This window comes from Hesperophylax consimilis, chromosome 2 (assembly GCF_061612785.1).
Source record: "Hesperophylax consimilis isolate HC1 chromosome 2, BYU_Hcon_1.0, whole genome shotgun sequence".
Lineage (NCBI taxonomy): Eukaryota > Metazoa > Arthropoda > Insecta > Trichoptera > Limnephilidae > Hesperophylax > Hesperophylax consimilis.
In genome coordinates, this window is record NC_142837.1 from 44,654,351 (window position 1) to 44,678,779 (window position 24,429).

The 24,429-nt window shown below is 34.0% G+C and overlaps 1 protein-coding gene across 1 annotated transcript in view; it reads left to right on the forward strand.

Moving 5' to 3' along the window:
* LOC149426047 (synaptic vesicle glycoprotein 2B-like) overlaps nucleotides 1-24,429 on the forward strand; it is a 159,697-nt gene that overhangs the window by 13,031 nt on the left and 122,237 nt on the right. The window lies entirely within an intron of this gene.

The window sequence follows — 24,429 nt, forward strand, 5'->3', positions numbered from 1 at the left end:
AAAAAAAAAAATACCCTTGAAAATTCAAGTCTCTATGTCTATGAAAGGCGATTTTCAGCCCACTGTGGGGCGATGTGTTCGGTGAGGTATTATCAGCGCTTTGGTAATTTGGGTCCTGGAGCGGACTGCTCCAATTGCGCCCGCTTACAGCCGGCCCTGCTCCCCAGGTGCTGGTATCAACTGAGCTTACAACCGAAACAAATCTAGATCGGGTAGGACCGACATTTATTTCGTATATTAACTGCTGTAATGTCATCCGATTTGAGAGAAATAGAAATAGCCACCAAAATAGAATGCGTTGTCATCGACAACGAGTCTACCTCCCGAGTTTCAAGTCGATCGGTTGTCAGGAAGTGGGTTAATTTTAGCTTTCCATTGCATGCAATGAAAATGAAATTCAAATACATATTTAATGTTTTTCAGTTTTCGATTTTAATCTTTATTTATTTATGCCTATCATGATATTAGACTTTTATAAATTAATTAAAAATAATTTGTTTAAAAACTAATCTACAGAAATTATGTATGAATTGTAGCTGGTACATTTAGTACCTATACAGAAGAAAACGTTCATAACGTAGATTATTATTTTACCGATAACATTATTTAAAAATCTCATAAAATAACACGGCAGTTATATAATTTATAAAGCACGATATTGCACACGTGTTATTTGAAGTGACGTTCATAATATGGTAAGTATACATTTGCGAACCTAAACGCGAACTGAGCCAAGAATTACGGGAAAGTAACGAAGCAACTGCAAGCGGCATTTCGCGATCTTTGCGGTTGCTTTTTTCCTTTCCCATAAGTTTAGGTTCAGTTCGGCTCGCGTATGTATACGTAGCAATACATGTACACACGATCGTGACCTCAAAAACATAGATAGTAAGTTTTTTGCGACTCTGACGCGAGTCGTGAAAGATATCTGAAATTTTTATGACATCGTCAAAGAAGAATATTTATTGCCTGTGAGACAAATGGCGGAACCTTTACGTTATTTACCCGCTGCTGATAAGAACGAGTTAAAAATATACATCATTAATTCGTATGTACATTAAGACAGCACCTGGTCTTTTACACCTATTTGCTTTGAGATTAACACAGAAGTTACGAAGCCAGTTCATTTCAGTAATAATTATTCCTGAGGGAAAGTAAAATAGTTTATTTTTTTTAACTCATAGTTCATACTAAATCTTAGCAATCTTCTCAACATGCCTTCAATTGGGTTCTATGATAACTCAACACAACAACGTGACAATTCAACACACCTTTAAAAATTGATATAATTGTTATAATTGATAAAGTCATTAGAAACGATGAAAAAATAAAAATTTTAACCTAACTTAACCTAACCTAATCTACTTAACCCAGTTAATAAAGTTTTTGTTTCATCACTTTCCTTGACTTTCTATAAATTTTTAAAGATGTGATGTATTATCATTTTGATGATTTATCCGGCCACCCTTCAATTGATATGCTAGTTAAACAGAATAATGTATGAAAATTTCATGTTCACGTTCAAGTTCTGTGAAATTCCTATTAAAGTTCTGTTATTATGCAAGTATTGCGAAACAACCGGCCCATGATGAAATAATAACAGAACATTCACAGTAGGTACTTGAATTTGAACTTTGTATTATTTGAAACTCTATGTTTAAATTTTATTGCAGAATTTAAATAACATTGAAATTCAAGTTCTGTGAAAGCGCTGTTATTATCCAAGTAGGTACTGTGAAACTACCAGCACATCATGAAATAATAACAGAACTTGAATATAACTTTCACAGTACTTGAATTTGAACTTTATATTATTTGTAACTCTATATGCAAACCGTATTGCAGAATTTAAATAACATTGATATTCAAGTTCTGTGAAAGCTCTGTTATTATCCAAGTAGGTACTGTGACACCGGCACATAATGTAATAATGATATAACTCGAATTTTAACTTCGACATTTGATGAATTGTTCAAATTTTTCTAAACAACCCATCGTTTGTTCCGAATAAAATTAGGTCCATTCAGGATATATCGGAACACACGTCCATGCAGCAGTGCATTTCCCGATAAATTATGAAATGCGATAGTTATTAGAATTTTTATGAACACGTTTTCTGACATATTCGTATTTTACCGACAGTTTGTTAAGAAACCTGTCAATTTATCCAACAGGAATACGAATTATTTTACCAGATTTTTAATCAATTAGCATTTGCATCAGTATCTTTAAAGTTAAGTTTTTTAAGGTGTTACAATATTTTCAAATAGAGAATTTCTAAGAAAAATATGCTAAGCTTCAACCTCAGACCCTTGAACCACCCACTCCCCGCCCCTCAACACCCTCGACCCCCTATCATCCCCACTCATCCCAACACCACCTCAACATTCCCCCTTGGGAGCATTTGGGACTCTTACGCGCTGTTCACACAATTATATTCAATGCCCAGGTTTGTTATGTTTAAGCCATGTTATGTTTAGATATTACGCCCAATGTTATGATACTTACATAGCCCGATGTTGTGTTAATAGGCTGGGTTATGTGTTAGGTTTTTAAGTACATTATTGACTGTCATGATGATTGAAAAGTGGGTGGCCAAGTTTGACTTTGTTGGTTTTAGAAAGACCAAACGCGCCAGAGTCCCTTCCAGTGGTTGAACTGGAAAAGAACTCGCCAAACCGACCAACCGACGGTAGAGCATAATTCTCCATTCAGGGCGGGGAAAAATATATCCCATCTACAAGATGTTTGAAAGGAAGTTGCAAGGTTATAAAATGAAAGTATTCTGGTTAAACTTTGGACTGACCGTAACAAGGTATATTTTGATAAATTTCACAGAGATATACAAAAAGGTGAAAACTTACCCCCATCGACCAGAACGTAGAATCTATCTACCCTGTCTAAAATAATATGAACGTATATAGTTATGAGGAACGAACGCTGAGTGCCGCGAATGGCGGACTAGATGAATCAGCCAAGTAGCTAGAGGACGACGGCTTCAGATGTGACTGGTATCGGCCCAGTGAGTACCAGCCAGGTTGAGGAGTAGACGACAGCTTCAGAATGTGACTGGTATCGGCCCAGTGAGTACCAGCCAAGATAAGGAGTAGACGACAGCATCAGGATGTGTCTGGCCAACGGCCCAGTGAGGTCCAGCCATGTGCCGGTTTCACGGATAACCCGTAAGTTGCCCTTCCATGAGGCGAGGTGGGACTTAAAAATGCTCCGAATCAAAATGCTCACGGCGAAAACAGTCCATCGGCAGAAATAACCACCGATCACTTGGATAAACTCTGATTACCTCCACGGCCGCACATGGCAAAATACTTTTCCATTATCCACGCCACCCGTGGCAAATTCCACTCGCGGGAAATATTATTTAACTTCTAAACTTGAAGCACAAACCGAACATTTCGGTAATAATCACAAATCCATGAAATATCTTTCGATCAGATCCTCAGACCCCCAGAAATAATAATTGACCCCAGACCGGACGCGCACACTCCACTCTGTACGGCCGGGAAGTGACGCCATCTTCAATTTTAGTCACTTCCTGTTATTGCCAGAGCATAAACAATAGACAAGACAAATCACAGATTTGACAGGTTCTTATTTACTACAAAGTAAGAAAATAATCCTATGTTATTTACATAACAGGTTTGCTAAATAAGATTCAATTCAATGTACCTGCGCGTTCAACACGTTCTTCTGTCTTGTTCAGGGTGGATCAATGCAAAATGAACTCTAAGCAGAATTCTTGCCTGAACAGACTATGCATTAATTACAATAGCGTATTATCTAAGGTGGATATTTTCAGTTGCAAACTTACCGAATAAATTAGGTGCATAGAATAATATTTCTCTGGTGGTTTGTGAATAATGTTATGTCTCTATTGTTTATATTTCTATTATGATTTGATTTATATCTACAACCTCTATCCATGGCTATAAATGTATTGATAAATGTTTTTTTGCTAAATTTTTCGTTTTGTATAATCTTTTGTTTTGTATAAATTTTTGATTTCATATTCTTTTCTTGCAAATTTAAATTACTTATTCCTTATTATGCTGTCTCAGTAGAGGTAAAATCACAAGGAGGAAATCCATAATTGGTTTTATTTTGGCAATATAATACTTATGTATAAACTGAAATAAATGTAAACTGTCGATTTCCCGTAAATTAATAAATAATACTTAAAAGTAACACACACAGAGTATCCGAGGGTAAAGTGCACTAACTTCAGAAGAAGTTACCCCCGAACACCTCGTATTCATATAAAAATATAGAGCAACAAACGTCGATTCCGTGTAAATGTGTATTTTTATTAATTGATTTTTTATAATTATTTCTATGATTGTAATAAATAAATTGATCTTTAAAAAAATGTTATAAAACGTACGATTCTCAACGCTCCGGATCGGCAGTGACGTCATATATAACCGCTCGGGATTCTATCGTGAACGAGATTGTCAACTATGTGACGTCATCTGATGCAATTTTCAACAGAAAAAGAGGTTACGGACCGTATGGACCATATAATGCGTTGAATTATGCTGTGCCTGCTACGCTGAGAACCTTACACCAAGAATACCAAACCAAAACAATACTTATCGTCATATAAACAATAAACATGTTATGCCCACAGTTTTTTTCTATGTAAATACAACTAATTCGAGCCTTTAAGACCTCCGTTGTACCCTCTCTTCTGTTATATACTTACGCACAGTTTCCACCCACGGTAAACAAGTTGTTTGGAAGGCTGACCGGTATTTTTTGTTTATTTAAATACATTTTCCTCAAGCGTCATTTCCTCGTGACCACATTTATTTTAACACTTACTGCACTAATAAAATACCACAAGATAATACCGTACCTACTCTGAAAATAGAGAAAGACATCAATACCTTATGTAGATCTTCCGTTGATAGCTTCGTTGGAATCTCTTTTTCTTAGTCATTCGTCGTTTAAAAGGAAACCTGGCGGGGCGGCGCACAGTGGGCTGAAAATCACCTTTCATAGACATAGAGACTTGAATTATCAAGGGTAGAAATGTAAAGCAATAAAATGAATCATCAACATAAAAAAGTTTTTTTTTCAATTTTGATGATTTAAAAAAAAAAATCGCAAGTTGCGCCACAATACGAAGTATGTCAAAAAAATACAAATAAATAGTAGTATATCTGTGTGTAAGGATATAATGGCCAACCTTATGATTAGAAGCCTCATTTTTAATGTCAGTGCGATACAAATTTTTCTTAAAAAAATGATAACTCCTTCATTTGTACACGCAATTGCTTCATACGAAATTTTATAGCATAGTGATGATCAGCAGAATCCATTTCTAGCCAAAAAAAGACCCTTGAAAATTCAAGTCTCTATGTCTATGAAAGGCGATTTTCAGCCCACTGTGCGGCGCGGCGTTCAGTCCACACAAACGTAGTCCTCAATTTCCGCTCTGGGTTTTGACACTAGTGCAAATATATTTTTATACAGGGTATTCGGTCGTAAAGTGCACTCACTTCGAGGGAGGGTGATTCTACATGGTTTTTTAAAGTAGAAAAGAAAATAACTTTTTACGAAATTCCAAAGTTTTAAGGTAGTTTTTAGGTTAAAAAAAGTTGAATTGTTTGTATGGGATAATAAATATTCTTCTATGGAAAAAATATTTTAGTATGGGAAAAAAAGTTGCTATTTGGAAAAAAGTTGTTTGTCTTTTTACTTCTATCGTCGCGTAGAATAACCTCTTAGTGCACTTTACCCCCGGAAACCCTGTATAATATATATATATATATATATATATATCGACCACCAGCATGGTCGGACCTCCAAAAAGTCTTTATATTGCCTGGTTTGAACACCATCAACAGACGTTTAATATACAACCTAGACAATAGATTTTGAAAAAAGAAAGAAAAACGTACAGACATGGATTTTTTCCTAATGCAGTTACGCGCGAAAGCATAAAAATAATGCAATCCGCTTTACAAACGGGAATCTGGGGATTCAACATTATACAGGGTGTCCGGGGTTAAAGTGTGCTAACTTCGGGAGGTGATTCTACACGATGGTAGAAGTAAAAAAGAAAAATATCGTATATGTTCATTTACCATTGCATGAATATTTTTCCATATAAGAATGTTTATTTTCCAATACAAAAACTACTTTAAAACACTAGAATTATGATTTTTTTCTTTTTAATTTCTAAAATCAAAAGCCACAAGCTTTCCATGTGGTGGCAGAGAAGCGCTCTGAAAGAGTGCACTCGTCCTTCCAGGAACATTTCCAAAGCGCTGCAGTATATAGGTAGGTGGATTAGTAGGCATTATTGTAAGCGACTTTTAGCTTGTGCCATTTGGATGCAGTGTAATCAGTGTACAGCGAAGTGCAGAATGCGTTGAGTAGTATTCTTTTGACGTTTGTACTGCAAAAGTGAAAACGCCCTGACAGCATACCTGCTCTAATGGATATCGCTCCTCTTTATCTTTCCACATCCTCAATGTCTTTAAAGTTGTCTATGATAATATGTCCCAGATATTTGACGCTACGACTAACATCCACTATTCTTCCGTCTAGCCATACTTACAGGTTCGTTTTTACATTTGAAAACCATAACGATTGATTTGGACGTATCATATACAAGGTTATGATTTTTTGCAAAATCTTCACTTATTTACGGTAGTTTCATTAGTGCGCTAAGTGACGGTTCTAAAAGAACCATATCATCTACTCTAAACATACTCCTTGAACATGGCAACCTATTTTTGTGTTATTAAGTCTTTGAATAGTTCATCAGTGTATTAGTTCATAACAATACTAAAAAATAATAATAATAACACAGTATCAAGGGCGCTTTTCATGGTTTGTTATTGTAAAACTGCATGGTTTTTCAAGTTTTTTTAACATATATTTTAGGCGCCTTTTATAATTCAATGGTAGAACGTGACCCTAATACGTAGAAAATGCCCTGTACGTATTTTTTACATTCAATCAAGAAGGCTCAACCAGTCTGTTAGACGCATCGGCCTTGGCCGATCTAAATGTAAGTTGCCTTTGGCATCGTTTCTCAACCTTTTTAGTGTCGCGACCCCTTTAAAAACAAATATCGCGAGGTATCGCGACCCCTTCACTACATAGTTTTACGTTTATTTAAGTTTTACATTACGAACGTGAAAATAACGCACTGAATTCGAAAGACAACCGAAGAATGCTTTCAATGACGACTTTGCTGACTTTGTATTATGTTGACGAGTAACATATAGAGCACAATCAAATCTTTCCTTTGTTTACCGCATAACGGAAATCTCTAACAATTGCTTACAAATGTTGGGATTTATAACTAGGTTAATTATAAATTTCAATAATATTAAGTGTATTCCCTTAAATGCATGCTTTATTAAGTTTTCTGGAAAAAAATATATTTTGTAGATATTTACATGCATATGCAAGGAAATATAAAGAATTTTTTTGTAATTTTTTAATGATATTTGACTCAAAAAAAATTGTTGCAGGTTTACAACACCATGTATTTAATAAAAATTAATATGAACAATTTAAGTACAAAAAAAAATAAAAAACCTAAAAAAAATTCTCAAAACTAATAAGTGTACCGGAAAAATACGAGTTATTACATATAAGTATTGTATTATTGTATCTACTTACCTAAGAAAATCAAAATAATAACAGCAAAACAAAACTGTAATTCTAAACTCCAACGAATTTTCGAGAATCTTCACTTTGTTAAAGAAAAAGTGACATTTGACATTCGCTAAAGAAAAAAAAGGTGATGCCACTCGATAAAATATATTACCGTGAACTTGATAATTCTAAAACGGCATGCATTAAGTATACACCAAAGAGTTAAAGGTGGTTTGAACGGTATGTTGCAGTTTTGCAACAGTATGCATTTAAGGGTTACAAAAAACCTCCTAGATAACAAGGCCGGGACACTCATTCAAAGCAGCCTCCTAACTTGGGTTTTACAAAATATTTTTTTCAATTTATTATTATTTATTAAAACATCTTAAGATGTTTTGGTTATTTTAAAAATATAATTAAAAATACAATTTTTGGAGGGTCCTATACAAGTTAGGAGGCTGATTTGATCCAGTGTCCAGGCCTTGTGATCTAGGAGGTTGTTATTAAACTATTATATATTGAATTATCGAAGGAAGCAAACACTTTGTGGCTTGAAATTATTACACAAATGAAAAAATATCTTTGTTTTAAACCACTTTATTAAATTTATATACGTCGACCGGTTTCGGTTGAACTCAACCTTCATCAGGACAGTACGTTAGAAGTTTAGAAGTCAACTTGAGTACAATTCTTCCGTCTGAAACCCACATTACAATATTCGTAATCAAGCTATTGAAAGAATATATAACACGTTCTTACGTATTATAAGTGTTATTCCAGCAATTTTGTGAACTATAACACTCTTTTAAATGAACTAGATTAGTTTGAATTGTCAGACAGAAGGATTTCCAATGACTTGTTATTTCTACGTAAAATTCTAAATTATGCATTAGATTATTATTTTTTTTTAATGATAAACTAATGTTTATAAGACAAGGTTTTATGCATAGCACAAAGGATAACAAATTATTGCTTATAATAATTTGATGCATATCATGGTTCAGAATTGTGTTCCTCCTTGCTTAGAATTCTTATAGAGGGAAATAATTATACCTAGTCAGTGGCCATTTTCAATTCATCCTTTAACAAATACAAAAGATTTATTTATTTATTAGTTCGTTGGGAAGAAGGCATATGGAACAATTGATTAGTACTTGAAATAAATGATTTTTCTTATACGTTACTTATTTTTTGGACAGATCGCGACCCCTCTGTACTTGATCGCGACCCCAAGTTGAAAAACGATGCCTTTGAGTAAAAATGTCCTTCACGCAGAGATCAACCAAGTATGATGGCTGCGAACTGTTTGTAAGAAACCAACTATATTTGTAAGAAACCAGCGGCTATTTATTTGTAAGAAACCAACGGCTTATACAAATACACCATCAGACCAAAAAGTAAAAACGTCTCTTTCTACAATTCTATACCAGAAATTCACGAACTTTTTTGTCCCGAAGACCACATTACGATTTTTTCACAGAATTTTCAAATCAAACCACAAAAAAATGACTTTCCCAAAAAATGTGGCTTAAATGGGATCCTCTCTCGTGGATACCCATTTACATCTCATACACCCCCAATTTTTTTTCATTGATCCCCTGCAGGTTGAATCGACCCCTAGGGGTCAATTTAGACCACTTTGAGAATGATTGCTCTAAACCAATATAGGCTATCAAGCAGTAGCGGCTCGTGATTTTTGGGTGTACTGGAGTACTAATATTAAAAATGGCAGTATTGATGTTATTGTAGCCAGTGTTGTGTATTAAGATCTGTAGGAAATTGGTGCAGCGCACGGCCAAACTGAAATTAAAATTAAAACTGAAAATCTCACTCAAAAGTCACGAGCCGCTATCAAGTAGAAGAGAAGTGATATGACAACAATACCGATTTGGTGATTCCGTATATTACATTTTTGAAAACTAACACCACTGATCGTGTTTAATTTTTGGGTTACTATACCCTGTTGCGTTTGTCTTTCTTTAACTGTTTCGGACAGTCTTAAAGTGTCCATAATCGGGACAGACATTTAGATAGCGGTAAAGTGTATGTTTGTGTTCGTAGAAGTGATACCTTATAGGGTCGGTACTTCAGTATAAAATTAGTTAAGTGATGTGATTTTCGGTGTTAAGTTTTAGTGTCAAGTATCGCCCCGTAGTGGTCAAATATCACAATAATTTGTTTTTAACAAACTACATCTCTTCTAAAACTAAAAAAAATAAAATGTTTCAATGAGTACTGAATCTCCCCACCCAGGTTCTGGAGTCACCTCGCCAAATGCCGATCGGGTAGGAGCGACATTTCTTTCATATATTAACCGGTTTAATGTCATCCGATTTCAGAGAAATACATATTCGTCCGTGTATGTGTACGTGATTTCCACAAAAAGTTGAAAGGATACATTGTCATCAACAACGAGTATATCTGCCAAGTTTCAGCTCGATCGGATGTCAAGAAGTGAGTTAACTTCGGCTTCCAAGATTTTCATTCCTTAATTACCGAAAAAATCATTTAAAAAGTGACTTATACAATGTTGTTGTGTTTCATAAAAAAAATAATAGTTGAATCTCTAAATAGTATAAAATATAGTCGCTATCCGATTTTGTCTGTTTGTGCGCTTAGTTCTTCTAAACTACACAACGGATTTTGATAGAGTTTTTACTATCATTTAGAGAATTTCTTCCTGAGGGTTTACAAATATAGTACATGCATATTGTGTTTACAGAAAGTCGAGCAACTCCGGATAAACGTCAGCTAGTTCTAAAATAAATAACAACACTATTTTACGCTCTCGTAAGTATTATATTTCCACAAGAATTCGCTCTTCGATAAATTATCGTACTAAGTATCGTGGTATACCGATAACTGTTTTGAGTGAGCCTTGGTTAGTCATCGATAGATTAAAATCCAGTTCCAAGAATCAAAAACTCGTCTGTATCGACGTAGGTACCCAAAAATCCAGCTATGTTGACTGCATAGGAACATTTATATTAATAAGAACCGTTAATACTCGTATGTACGAAAAATGAATCAAACAAACAAATGAGTTTAGTGGCTACTTTTTTCAATGATAGCAGGTTACGCTGGAGTGGCTTTTGGTATAAAATGTTTGCTTCGACCTTGAGGGTCAAGAACTGGCAGTAGGGCACTTATGGCTACGACGGGAGGTCATGGCCTTTCATGTGATCGATGCTCTCAAAAATGCAAAAAAAATTCAGTCTTAAATAAGTAAAAAAGTCTTATTGCTCGTGTTAAAATAAAATTTATAATATAAAAAAAATATATATATTTACTATTTATCATAACTTTCTTGCAAAATTTTTTTTTGGGATGGCACCACTTTGTTCCAATCCTCAAAAACACGGTAATGTTTGCATTTCGCGTTTAATTGCTAACATCACTTTTCTTCAGATGACATTTGCGATGTCATTGACCCGGTTTTCTTTGAATTGCTTTTAAATTTGGCCAATTTGATTATGCGTTCCGTATTTGTTTTGGTAAATCGACAGTGCTGCCAATGGGTATTACTGCTTTTTTTACATTTTCATTGCACAACCGATCGATATTTCTCAAATCAATCAGATTGTTAACAAAATCCGCGATCTCCATCTTAATACGATAGTAATACGTAGCTATTCCTGGGGGTCGGGCGGTTTAAAAATCTATCGGCCACTAATATTGAGGTATTACGGCCGGTATACTCATTACACATGCACGTGATTATGAGTAACATTTTCTACTAACCTATTCATATCCTTCCGTATTATCTATTATGAGTAATACGGATTGTGTTTTAGCGACTGACGTCAGAAGAGATAGACTTTCCCCAACATGAAATTCGGATATCATTTTGACGAGCTGGAAACAAACCACGTGACCATATTTTTGGCACCGTGAGGGTTCGAGAATGCTTTGAATAATCTCAGATATGAGTCGTACATTGAACGCCGAAAAGCACACATTAAAATAACCAGCCCCTGTGCAGAAAAGGAGAGTTCCGTAAAGTAAGGCAACGGTTTGCAGCGCAGTCCACAGTGGAACTTTTCTACACAGGATCTGAATGTTTGTTCTTGAACGAATCGCACGCCAAATTTGAGTATAGTGGTTAAATTATAACACATTTATAAAAACTAACAAGCCCCAACTTTTGTTTATCCGATTTGGGATAAACATTTAATTTTTCTACACTGCCAGAATTTTCTTTCCATAACCTCTACGCGAAACAAGTGTTTTGACATAAAGGTTGTATGAACAAATTTATTAATGGATATATTGACGGAAGCAAATGGTAAAATGAAGGTTTGGTGAATCTGACGACTCAGACCTGGTTATTAAATAATACTGAAAACATTGCAGTCAGTAACCGACTTCACATTGTCGACCTGCAGAGTTAACACGACCTCCTTAAAATTGTCAACATTGAAACGATAAAGGTATTTATCAACATTTTCGGTGATAAGTCAACCTTCAGCCTAATCGGCAATAGCTGTACACGACAAAAATATTTCAAAAACAACTGCGCGATACGAAACTGAAGAGAGCAGGACTCGGGCTCCTTCACATGGAAAAGTCTTGTCGGGAGTAAATCGTAGACCAGACGTCTGTCATTTATTTTGACTTTAAATAAGGTTAGGCCGAAAAAGTTTCTTTTGCTAAAGTTGGTTAGAGGTAGGAGTTTCATTTTATCTTAAAACTAATAAGAAGAACTAATAAAGGAAAGAGGAATATAGGATAGGGAAAGGGATAGGAAATGCTCCCGATACATTATATACTTATGCTCATCCATTAATTTACGACCGTATCAGGTACATTAATTCATATGTCGGAAGATTATTGTTAAGAATGTCGATAATACGAAGTTGTGTGTTATGCTGCGTTATGTTATACATATTTACACGGGGAATTGGGGAATTTAGAAAATCAGAGTGAATTTTATTTTTTATTTTTATTGTGAAAAACAGTTTATATATATAACCAATTACATTCCACAATTTGTAGTTAATAGCTTAATTATAATAACATTAATTATATAATATAATAGGTACATTAATAATGACAGGTGCTAAAAAATACCATTATTTCGCTCTTGAAATGATTAAGATTCTATTGAAAAATGTCAATTTCGGAAGAAAGGCTTAGTAGTGAGGTCATTCTCCCAAGAAGCATGATCGTTGGTAGGTTGGTCCTGCCTCTAGGAAAAATAAACAGCCTGTGTTGCCTCGAATTGCGATATTGAGAGAGTTTTCCACTCCGAAAAAGAATGTAGGTAGTAGCAATGACTTGGTAAACTATTTTGAGGTGTCTACAACTAGACATGTTGTAAAGATCTAACAAGTGGCAAGCGAAAATCACGTTAATTGACGTACTTTCAATTTGTGGTTTTAGTCCTAACTTAACCTAAACAAATTGCGTAAATGAGTGCCAAAATGCCCACGTGTTTGTTGAGAAAGTGTTTCCATTACTCGACAAACACTAGTAAAAGCTATGAAACATCATTGAAAGCGAGATAGCTTTGTTGAAAGTAGCAACACATACGTACAAGAAGGACAACCTACAGGCAGTAGGTCGTCTCATACTGCGTTCTCATATTCGTCTCAGTGTAAGCGAGTAAGCGTACATTGTCATCTCAATCACACATGTGATGTAGAATGTAGTATTTGCCGCAACTTTTAAACTAAAACAAACTAATATATTGAATGTCTATCTTTGAAATACACGAACAACGTTTAAATTAAGAACTTTCTGGAAACATAAAGAGTGTACGTTACTAACCACATTTTTTTCTCAATTTTGTGAGACAATAACGGGTAATAACAATATTTGTAGTGTCATTGTGTAGAAGGTAAAAACTAATCTATATTTCAATGAATTCGTATAACACCGTCACGATATGCATATTTCTTTCACCGCGTATATGAAATTAATGTATAAAGCGTTTTATGAACACGTTTTTCAACTATTTACGCAGTCAAGGTGCTCAATGCTCTTATCTGGAACTTCTCATATCGTCATTGTTCATTGCACATTTTTTGTTATCAGACGTTACGAGTCTTCTGGATATATAGATTTCCTCGAGCACGTGTAGTCTTTACATAACAATAACATACACTACAATATGACAATGACACTTTCAGTACTACGCAACCAAACTTTTTAACAGTATGCACATATTGCACATTACTATGAAACAATTTATTGACTCTACAAACTTTCTCAAGAAACATATCGTAGCCTGGATAAAAAATCAAGATATTCACTTTTTTCAAAAGATTACAATTCCAAACCAAACATAACCAAAATATAATAAGTAAAATTAAAATTTATACACGTTTTACAAGAATTATCCAACAATACATACACTCACATAGAAATGTGTGTTTGCATGTTTGAATATATATGTCTGTGTAAAAAAAATTAAAAATAAAATAAAACTAACTTTCTACTACAACGCATAAATACTTAATATTTTTTAATGATAAACTAGTGTTTATAAGACAAGGTTTTATGAATAGCATAAAGGGTAACAAATAATTATAGGCAATAATTAGTCATCCGAAATACTAATACAAATTGAAAATATCTCCCGAGTAAAAATAAATGCCGCCAACGGGAATTGAACCCGTGCCTTCTAATGTTCTGTATATTTCAGGCGACTAATTATTGCTTATAATTATTTGTTACATAAATATCTGTCACACTTAATCACAAACACGTTAAAACCAGCACAGGTTCTCCTAGTGAGGTGTTCACGTAACATACAATATTAATACCTTTCTTATGTACTACAGTATAAACCACTGTAATCATTTGTAAAATGTGTATTCAAGAATAGACATAGGTACATAAATAAAAAATAAAATATATGTATTTTCATACAAAATACGTATTTTTTACAACCTTAACGACTCCTTGTTTTTATGTACTAGCTGACGTGTTCCCGGCGTTGTTCGGGGTTATGAATGATTTGGAGTAAATTTTTGATTGTGTGAATTCAAGTATACCTGAAAACTGAAGCATTTTGTTATGTCCCACGATTTTGATTGGTTTTTTCATAGTTACGTATTGTAGATTATTAGAAATTTATATATTTTTAACCAGAAAATTTATTAATTTTCTTTATGTAGACAGTTAAATACAGCGGTATAACTGAATATATTTTTAAATAATTATTAAACTAAACTTAGTCAAATTTCTTATTTAATTTAAGGTATGTAATATTAATGTTGTAGTGTATAGCTTGCATATAATTTTGTGTGCCATCTATACACTATAGGCTTTAATTTGGGAGGCGGATATGGTTAGCGCCGTCCCGGAAACCATATAACCAAGAGCTCAGCCATAGATCACCCCAAGCGGTTCGCTCGTGGGTTACCTTATTTATTTATTAATCTTAAGTTAGCTCACATCTTCGTGTGTGCTAATAGTTTTATAAACATGTACAATGTTTGGCAAACATAATCTTTCTTTAAATATTTCACTAAAGTCACAAAAAAAGAAACATTAATAATTGAGATAGACATATTTTCTTAATTCATTTTTGAACTTATTAATATTTTCTATCACAGCAATTTCCTTCGGGATTTTGTTATAGAGTTGAACGGCCTGGTACATCAGAGATTTTTGGGTGCATGTTTTTTTTCTTGTTGGCAATCTAATTTGCTTAGAATTTCTCGTCCCGTGTCCGTGTATCTCGTTATTGTAATTTATTTTTCTTTTCAGTTCCTTAGACATCATCCCATCCATCATTTTTATACATAAAGTTAATTTTATGTATAAAAATAAGTACATTCAAATACACAGTTTGCTTCACCGTCAAAATATTCAGCTCCTTTAACATGTCTCTTATCCGTGTGTATAAGTGTGTTGCACTTAAGTATTATTGGTTTATGGGGTTAGGTTTTTCTGCGTGTTGGTGGCGGATGCGTCTGCCCACTTTCTGCATGGCGGGCCCGATCGGGAGGGACTGGTTGAGGAACCCACTGACCTCCAGATTTCTAACCACCCCTCATACCTTTTCATTCCCAGATCTTACTCTCCTTCATTTCCTTGAAATGACCCACTACCCCGCATCCCCAAAGATGACACGAGCACTGAAGGAAATTATTTTCCTCAGGGCCTCATGTGTGGAGCTGCTGTAAAAAAATTATAAATATATACACATATATTTTTTGAAAAATTAAGGTTGTTAGATAAATTAAGACCAACAAAAAAATTATCAAGTTTAACACATCGGGTAAATAATCAGTTAGTACTATTACTTGACAACATTTATTTACTATTCAACATCCTTTTTAGGGCTTTTTATATGGGAATATTTAACTATTGACCGTTCTTTTCGTGTAACAGGCCCGCTCATCAGGAATAGAATTCCATAGGCTCTTACTAATTCCAGAATATGGCTGAATTTAAACGGGCTTTAAAAACAAAATTATGTAAAAAATCTTACCATTCATAAAACTTCTTTTCGATATTTTATAATAAGCCATATTCTAATACTTCCGTTAATTGTTTGGTTTCGGTTGACTCCTTGTACCTTTTAAAATGTCTGCTCAGATGACATTTCTGAGCACAAACTGCCTCCTGTTTTATATTATGTTTTTAGTTGTAATATTCTTGTTTTGTCCTGTCCTGCTGTTATTGTAATTCTAAGTTTTGTCATCACTTTGTAATTTATGTATTTGCGCAGAAATACGTAAAATACTAAAATGATTTGTCAAGTATAGGATAGTAATTTTGGGTACTACCTACTCCCCCACTTGGCTGCTAAAATTATGTAGAATTCATTGTATTACGTTTAAATATTTTATTTTATATTTTTATACGTAACTGATGTTCCCTTTGTATTTATTGAGTGAAAAATTTGAGATGTCCGCTGAAGAATCTACATTATTACCCCCCATTAGAATTCTGTGCAATGGAGAGTGTACTATGGTTGTTAGTCCCAGAATTTCTTCTCGAAATTTCAGATTTTTAGTAATCTGGTATTGGTGGAAACTTATAAATAAAATATAGAAGTAACGGAATAGTAAAGACAATGTTAAAAATGTGTTCAAATTTTGTAGAAAATGTCTTATTATCTACTAGAAAACCACATTTATATATTTATGATAGCTATATTGACATTTTACATAAACATAGACTTTTAAATAAAAATGCGTGAAAAATATTAGGAACGAAAGTGGTCATTCAGCGGTACTAAATTGGAACCAAGAGGGCTCAAGGTCGCTAGAAAACCTGTTCGGAAGATGAGATAACGAGTTAGGTCGAAACACAAAACAAGAGCCGATGATCGTGAATTGGATGAAGATGTATGTAGGTTATATATTATACACTGTATACAATACAGTCAGTCTAGGCTAGAACGATCACAAAGGACTAAATTTTACTATTTGTAGCCATTACTCCTTATATCAGTAATAGGTTTTTTAAACCAGGGAAGATCGTGGAAGACAAACGTAGGTTACATACAAACAATCCAAAACTATATGAACAAAGAAGAGGTATAAAATTATGATATAGCTTACCTAAATTGTCGAAGAAATCAGAGACAAACAAGGCTAGAAAAAACTGTTTATTTTGCAATAATCCAGTCTCTACTTTCTTATGTTATAGTGTGCTAGCCTAAATACTAAAATAAAACCAAATAATATTTTTATTGTTTGTTTTTGGGGTGTTATGCCGTGTTGCGCTAACTCCTTCTTTAGCCGACGTTTCGGACATCGTTGCAGTGTAGATCCGGTAGATCCGAAGATATGTGATCTACCGGATCTGCCCTGATGATGGACACTGCAACGATGTCCGAAACGTCGGCTAAAGAAGGAGTTAGCGCAAAACGGCATAACACCCCAAAAACAAACAACAAAAATGCTTTTGGCCATGAAAATCTAAAAACTTACCCAAATAATATTGCCCAAAAATGTGAACCAATATTTTTTGAAAAATCGGTTAAAAAGCTCTCCATCTTCTGGCACTGGGATAATTCATTGTGACTTTTTGGAATGTTTAAATTAAAAATGATTGATAAATAATTAGTAATAAGGAATTAAATAATTGTTTGAAGACAGGAATTTGCAAGTAAGTATAATATATGTATGCGGCAACAACAAAAATAATTGTTGTTATGTGTGATTTGCCCCATTATTCATTCTGGATTACTTTACAAGAGACAAATTCTTTCTAAGCAATAATTGTCGATTTACATAATATTATTCTGCATACCAGAAGCGTGCTCTGACTTTTCTTTTGTTTTTATTGAACAAAAATTCCAAACTGAAGACACTAAAAATAAATATTACAGGTTGAGGTTTTGTTCATTAAGTTATTCCAAAAATAAAATAGTCATCCTAGACTTACAGACAAAGTCAATAGATGTCGCACATTAAAATTAAAATAATATATATTTATCTAAGACACTGCCTAGATTCCATTTAGTTCGGGTTGAATCTTGCGATCAAACATAAAGCCAATACATATGTGCGGTGAGAAAATGAAGACAATGTTGGTAGTTCTTATTCGAAGTATGGATACAGTTAAATATGACCGAATGAGATAGGGTCTCATTGGCTCAGCTGGTAGAGCAGCGCCCCGGCAAGGCAATGGTCCTGGGTTGAAGTCCTAGATGTGACCGTACCTTTTTCTGATTTTTCTGTTTCAAATTTTCGTTTAGCAATGGCTAATATTGTCTTAAAAACTTTTGGATGAAATTTGAAAATTATTTCTTCGTAAAACTGATTTTAACGCGTTGCAAATTATTATGTAAAGATCTTTGCAATAGTGTTTATATTAGGGCAGTCTAGAATCTAGAGTCAAGTTACTAAATGCATGCATCAAATAATATGTAAATGCTAATTTATGTATCCAATACATCTGTCTCGAGTCTCGACACAGGTATATCCTAGTGAGACAGATATCGAAAAAAAACTGTAAACAATTTTATATTGATAATAAATAAAAAAAAATAAAAAATAAAACACGTGTTGTTCATAATAATAATATTTTCGCATCTCGTCCATTACATTTATTCGGAAAAGGCCACCTGCGTTGAACACGTGTTCAGAAATATTCTGAATGATTCACATTATTAACAGTATCTTGATAAAAAAGCCGTACTCATTTTTCTCCATGAATTCTTAAGAATACTCTCCAGATGAAATAGGCTCAGAGGAAAAATATATAACTTGCGGTTAATGTAAAAAATATGTAAGATTCACTTAAGGCCCCGTAGTAAGCGTTCAAAGATGGTTTGAAAGAGAGATTATAATAAAAAAAAACGATAATAATTAAGCGAAAATGATGATAATATTTAATAAAACACGACTCATTTGAAATAGACCAAAAACCTCTCGACAAATTCTTTAGTTGCATTTAAAGATACACTGTGAATTTTTTCATGCATATATCATATTAAATAATAGAACAAAACGTGCTTTAAATAATTTTTGGAGCTTAGTTTGCTATTTTTTTCTATTAAGGGAATTTAATATAATTAATGTTTGGGTATAACAAATGTATTGATATTATCTTAAAAAATGACATGTATTTTTTTTTGGAACTTAAAAACTTAAAAGAAAGTTGTTATAAATCGGTATAAATTTGGTTGGACGGGGGCTTAAAGGAGGAAAATGCGTAGATGGCTACACTACGGAGGTAGTTTATTCTGGAAAATCGTCTCCATCAGAAAAATTGTGGTACGCCCCTGTAATGATAACCATCTATAGTATAATGTTAATGAAGAAATTTGTATGTAAATTGTATGAAAGAATTTGCTCTGGGAAATAACCGAGTTGCATCATTATATAATTTAATTATTTCATGTCGTAAATAAAAATAATCAATAATTATGGAATAATAACTATGCAAAACCATAAACAATATTTTAATAAAAATCTCTACTTTGTAATGTGACACGATGTTGCCAGTAAACAAAGTTCTCATTTAAACAAAAATCGGGAATATTTTGTACTGGTAATCACAACATGACTTGACGATTTACACACGTGCTTTTCTTTAATAAATCCGGTTGGTTCATGCAGATGAGAATGTCATAATTCTTACCCGCATAAAAGACCGAAGGAATTAATTTATTCGGTCCGATACATTTACTACTATTCCTCAAAACGTTAATACGGAAACAAATAGATTTAATATATTTCACCGTTTATTGTTAGATATTGTTAGATTCTATACATTTGGCCATAGACATATGAATATTAGTAGACCTGCCCTAAGTGATTAAAAGCGTATTATCCCCACTCCCCATACCGGTTCCATTGGAGCCGGCTGTGCTCGCGTATGGCCTCAAGTGAAATTTGAAAACGTGACGTCATCATTCTTGTGCGAACTATGGTCGAGGCATCATCGGTTCATTTTACGAAATAACACGGCAAAATGTTGACTTGTACTATGAAAACTTCTAAAAATAGATGTGAAAAAGAGAATAAACCCAATTGTCGTATTACATTCCGTATATAAGCATTATTTTACTTTATTTTAAGCATATTCACATCGTATAATATGAATCAGTTGTTACTATCACATCGAGAAACGTCTGGACGCGAAACACAAAGCTGGTTGGTTGCTGGGAAGTAAATTATGAACATTTATAAAAGTGTCTTAACTAAATACTTAAACGAAATATTCGACTCTGAAAGTAGAACCGAATTTTTTTGCCGAATTTGGACTTCGCAAATTTGTTCATAACGTGGCGAGTAATTTGCGCTCCCATGTAAAAATGTCTATTCATTCAAAAGCAGATTTTACTTTTAAGAAGTAAATGGTGATATTATAATGCGAGATGCCTATTTACTGTCAGATTGATTTATTGACGAATCACAGTCAGCTTCACTCCCTTCGTTCTTCAACAGTTGATTTTACCCCTCGCCATTATCTTCTCGTCTATTAATTCCTATGTCTGTGCATTTGGCAGATTATGGTAAGAAATCGCTCAAAACGTTTGGCACACTTGGCATGATATGCCAACAATCGCTTGGGTGGATAATCTATTTATTTTTAAGGATAAACTAATGTTTACAAGACGAGGCTTATTTTTAACATTAGCTCCACACAGGAGGCCCCGATGAAAAAAAATGCTTCAGGGCCAATGTCATCTTCGGGGATGCTGTTTGGAGGGTCTTTTTAGGGAAAGGAGGGAGATAACACTCTGGGAAGGAAAAAGGTATGAGCAGTGGGTAGGAATCTGGGGGTCAATGTGTCTATGACTTCATTCCTCCTTTTTTTATTTATATTAACTCCACACAGGAGGCCCTGAAGAAAATAATTTCCCTCAGGGCCTATGTCATCTTTGGGGATGCTGTGTGGAGGCGTTGCAAGGCGATAGGTCGAGAGAGTTCGGCTGAAGAGGTTAAAAGGTCTACAGTGACCAGTCTCTCCCGAGCCGCCAAGACGTAGACAAACCTCACCCCATCAACCCGGGCATCCCTGCTAAGTCACCAAACGTAGCGGACCACTTGCGCGACCTATGGCATTACCCAATAAATGATTCGCAGGGCGGCGGTACCCATATTCACCTCCAAAATTGATGCAATTTTATGCGTAACGCAAAGGATAACAAATTATTGTTGACAAATTGAAAATCGGGAAAGCGCAGCTGACCGGCTATCAGATGACTGTGGGTTCAATTCCCGTCAGCGGCATTTAATTTGCTCGGAAGATTTTTAAAAATTTGTATGGTTGTTACAAGCCAATAATTTATTGCTTATAATAATTTGATAATCAATTTATTAACCTCTTAAGGACCACGCCCGAGTATACTCGGGCGGCTATTATGTGCCAGAATTCGGAATTCATACTAAAGAAAATTTTAAATTATTTTTTCACACTATGCACCACAACATCAATATTCAGTCCCATTTTGGGTTTATATAATGGCTTTTATATGAGGATATATATTTTGAGTAAATAAAATTCATTAATAAAAAAGGTGTTTTTTTTCCATTTTTAATTTTTAAATGATTACTGAAGGGAAATAGAATAGTGTCTGCGGCGGCCGGCCACGTGATGACACTGACGGGCGCCGTGGATTTGATTTGTATACAAATCTACAGTTTTATCCCGAGACTGGTAAAATTTTGCACATCTGACCTTCAAAACAAGAAGGCCACTGCCTATGTCTGATTCCGAAAAACGCCTATAACTGTTGAGTCACGTCGTGCCATATCTGTCATCTTATTTTCTAAAAAGGCGATGCCATACGTAGTAATGCAAAATCATGTGTTTTTGGTTTGAAAAATTGGTCGCCTAGAAATGTTTCAGATGCTTTAATTAAATACTGCGAGTAGAATACATCTTGGCCTTTGAAATAATCGAGTATTTTTTAGATAAGTCTTTTTATAAGCCCAGAAAAAAATAATGTATAAGGACTATGAAAACTGCTTTAAAGTTCAAAATCTCCTACTTACAAAGCCATTTTCGGTTATGATTATACTGTATAATGTGGCAAATTAAGTTATTTATAAAATAATCGAAACAAAAAATTATATATTTATGCCTGAAAATCCACAAAATAAAATAAAAAAGGCACTTTTTGGCCATGTTTTTTTCTTGCATAAATCAAAACAGGCGGATGGTGTTAAGCGGGAATTTAAACCTTATCGCTATCTACGTAAGGGTTATTATTGATAACGGCTCAATTTAAAATATTACACGACGTAGTGCATCGCCTTACATACGATGTAAACCCTTTTGGAAAGAGAGAACACTAAGAATTGTCTTTACCTTTAATAGTTTACCACAAATAAAATTGTAATTATTTTTATGTATAGAGAAAAAACAATTCATATTTCAAATATTTATCGGTGTTCAATTATGTAGATGTATCTTTTTTTAATATTAATCGATACAGGAGGCCCTAAATAAAATAATTTTCCCCAGGGCCTGAGAACGCTTTTAAAGGAATTAATAGATGTACGAAGAATGTCAGGTGAAAGAGAAAGTTGCAAAAATAGAGACAGATAATAGATAAGGGAGAGAGAAGAATAACGAACAACGAGTGATTCGACCCACTCGTTGTTTGTATGTAATGACTTTTGAAGTTTGGCGTATGTAATTATGTACCTTCGACGAGACTCAAGAATAAGATTGTCGACCAATTGTCATATGTACTGTCGACGGCGCACAGTGGGCTGAAAATCGCCTTTCATAGACATAGAGACTTGAATTTTCAAGGGTGTTTTTAGCATTAAAATGAATCATCAACAAAAAAAAGATTTTTTTTCCACTTTAGGATTTTTTTTAAAAAATCGCACCTTGCGCCACAATATGAAGTATGTCAAAAAATACAAATAAATAGTAGTATTATCTGTGTGTAAGGATAGAACGGCCAACCTTATGATTCCAGAGATAGCCTCATTTTTAATGTCAGCGCCATACAAATTTTTCTTAAAAAAATTATAACTCCTTCATTTGTACACGCAATTGCTTCGTACGACATTTTATAGCATAGTAATGATCAGCAGAATCCATTTCTAGCCAAAAAAAATACCCTTGAAAATTCAAGTCTCTATGTCTATGAAAGGCGATTTTCAGCCCACTGTGCGGCGATTGCGAGCGGCCTGGATTGGAGAATCGATACCCTGTTCACATGTAAACATACGTTTATAAATATAATCTTTAAGTAGATAATAATTTAAGCTATAATACTGATATTAATAATATGACGATCAACTAAAAATAAAACATATAAAAATGTAATAACTATGAAAACCTTTTCAAAAAATAAAACATATAATAATGTAATAACTATGAAAACCTTTTCAGGTGTTTACCATCATATCAGTCCGAAAGAAGCTCAAATCTCCCGTGAGAGAACAATATAAGATATTAATGGACTTCTAGTCGGTGAAAAGCGGTTAAAACTAGCCAATTTAACTGACGTTTAAATTAAACCTTCGTCCTGAAAACCTAACTTCCACTAGGCTCATTGAATCAGCATCAAAATGTCAATGTAACAAATAGAAAATAATAAATCACTATGAGTAATGACGTGACACTTTTTGCTCAGTGCTATCACTTGGCATTTATTTTAATTTGTCTGACGTATTTGAGCGTGTCGCTCCCTACACGAAAATATGCGTTTATATTGACGAGTTTAAACAAACTATGAAAAACGACAGTTAATTTAGAATCAAAGAACCAAAAGTTATTTGTATTTGACCTTTCAGTGACTTTGTAGAATGAAATGATGCGTGCTTTTTGATATACTTTGATGTAAGTTCTACTCGTAGTTCTTAGTGAGACATTTCGAACAGAACAGAGTTCTAACTTCGGTTTACCTTGTTCTGAGATATTTTTCACTGTCTATTTAGCGATTTTTAATTTTGAGGTTAATTTTTGTGACGTATACTTACCGTATTAAATCGTATGCCAGCTAGGGCATACGGAAAAGACTTACTGATATACAACACTGTTAATTTATTAAAAATCTGATCAAATTATTCGTTTTTTTTTTGTTATTTGTTTTTGGGGTGTTATGCCGTATTGCGCTAACTCCTTCTTTAGCCAACGTTTCGGACAACATTACAGTGTCCATCATAAGGGCAGATGTGTTCGTTATTCACCAAAAACAAATAACAAAAATACTTTTGGCCGTGAAAATCTTAAATCATATTTAAATTATTCGTTTTTCTGTTAAAAAAGGGACTACAGACTTTAAAATAATTAATTGACAGATTTCCAAACATAATTAATTAACATAGTTAAAAGCGAATGTTTTCTGAAGACGCAAGAACACGTGTTATCGATATATTCTGAATGACTAATATTTTGTCAGGAAATTGACAT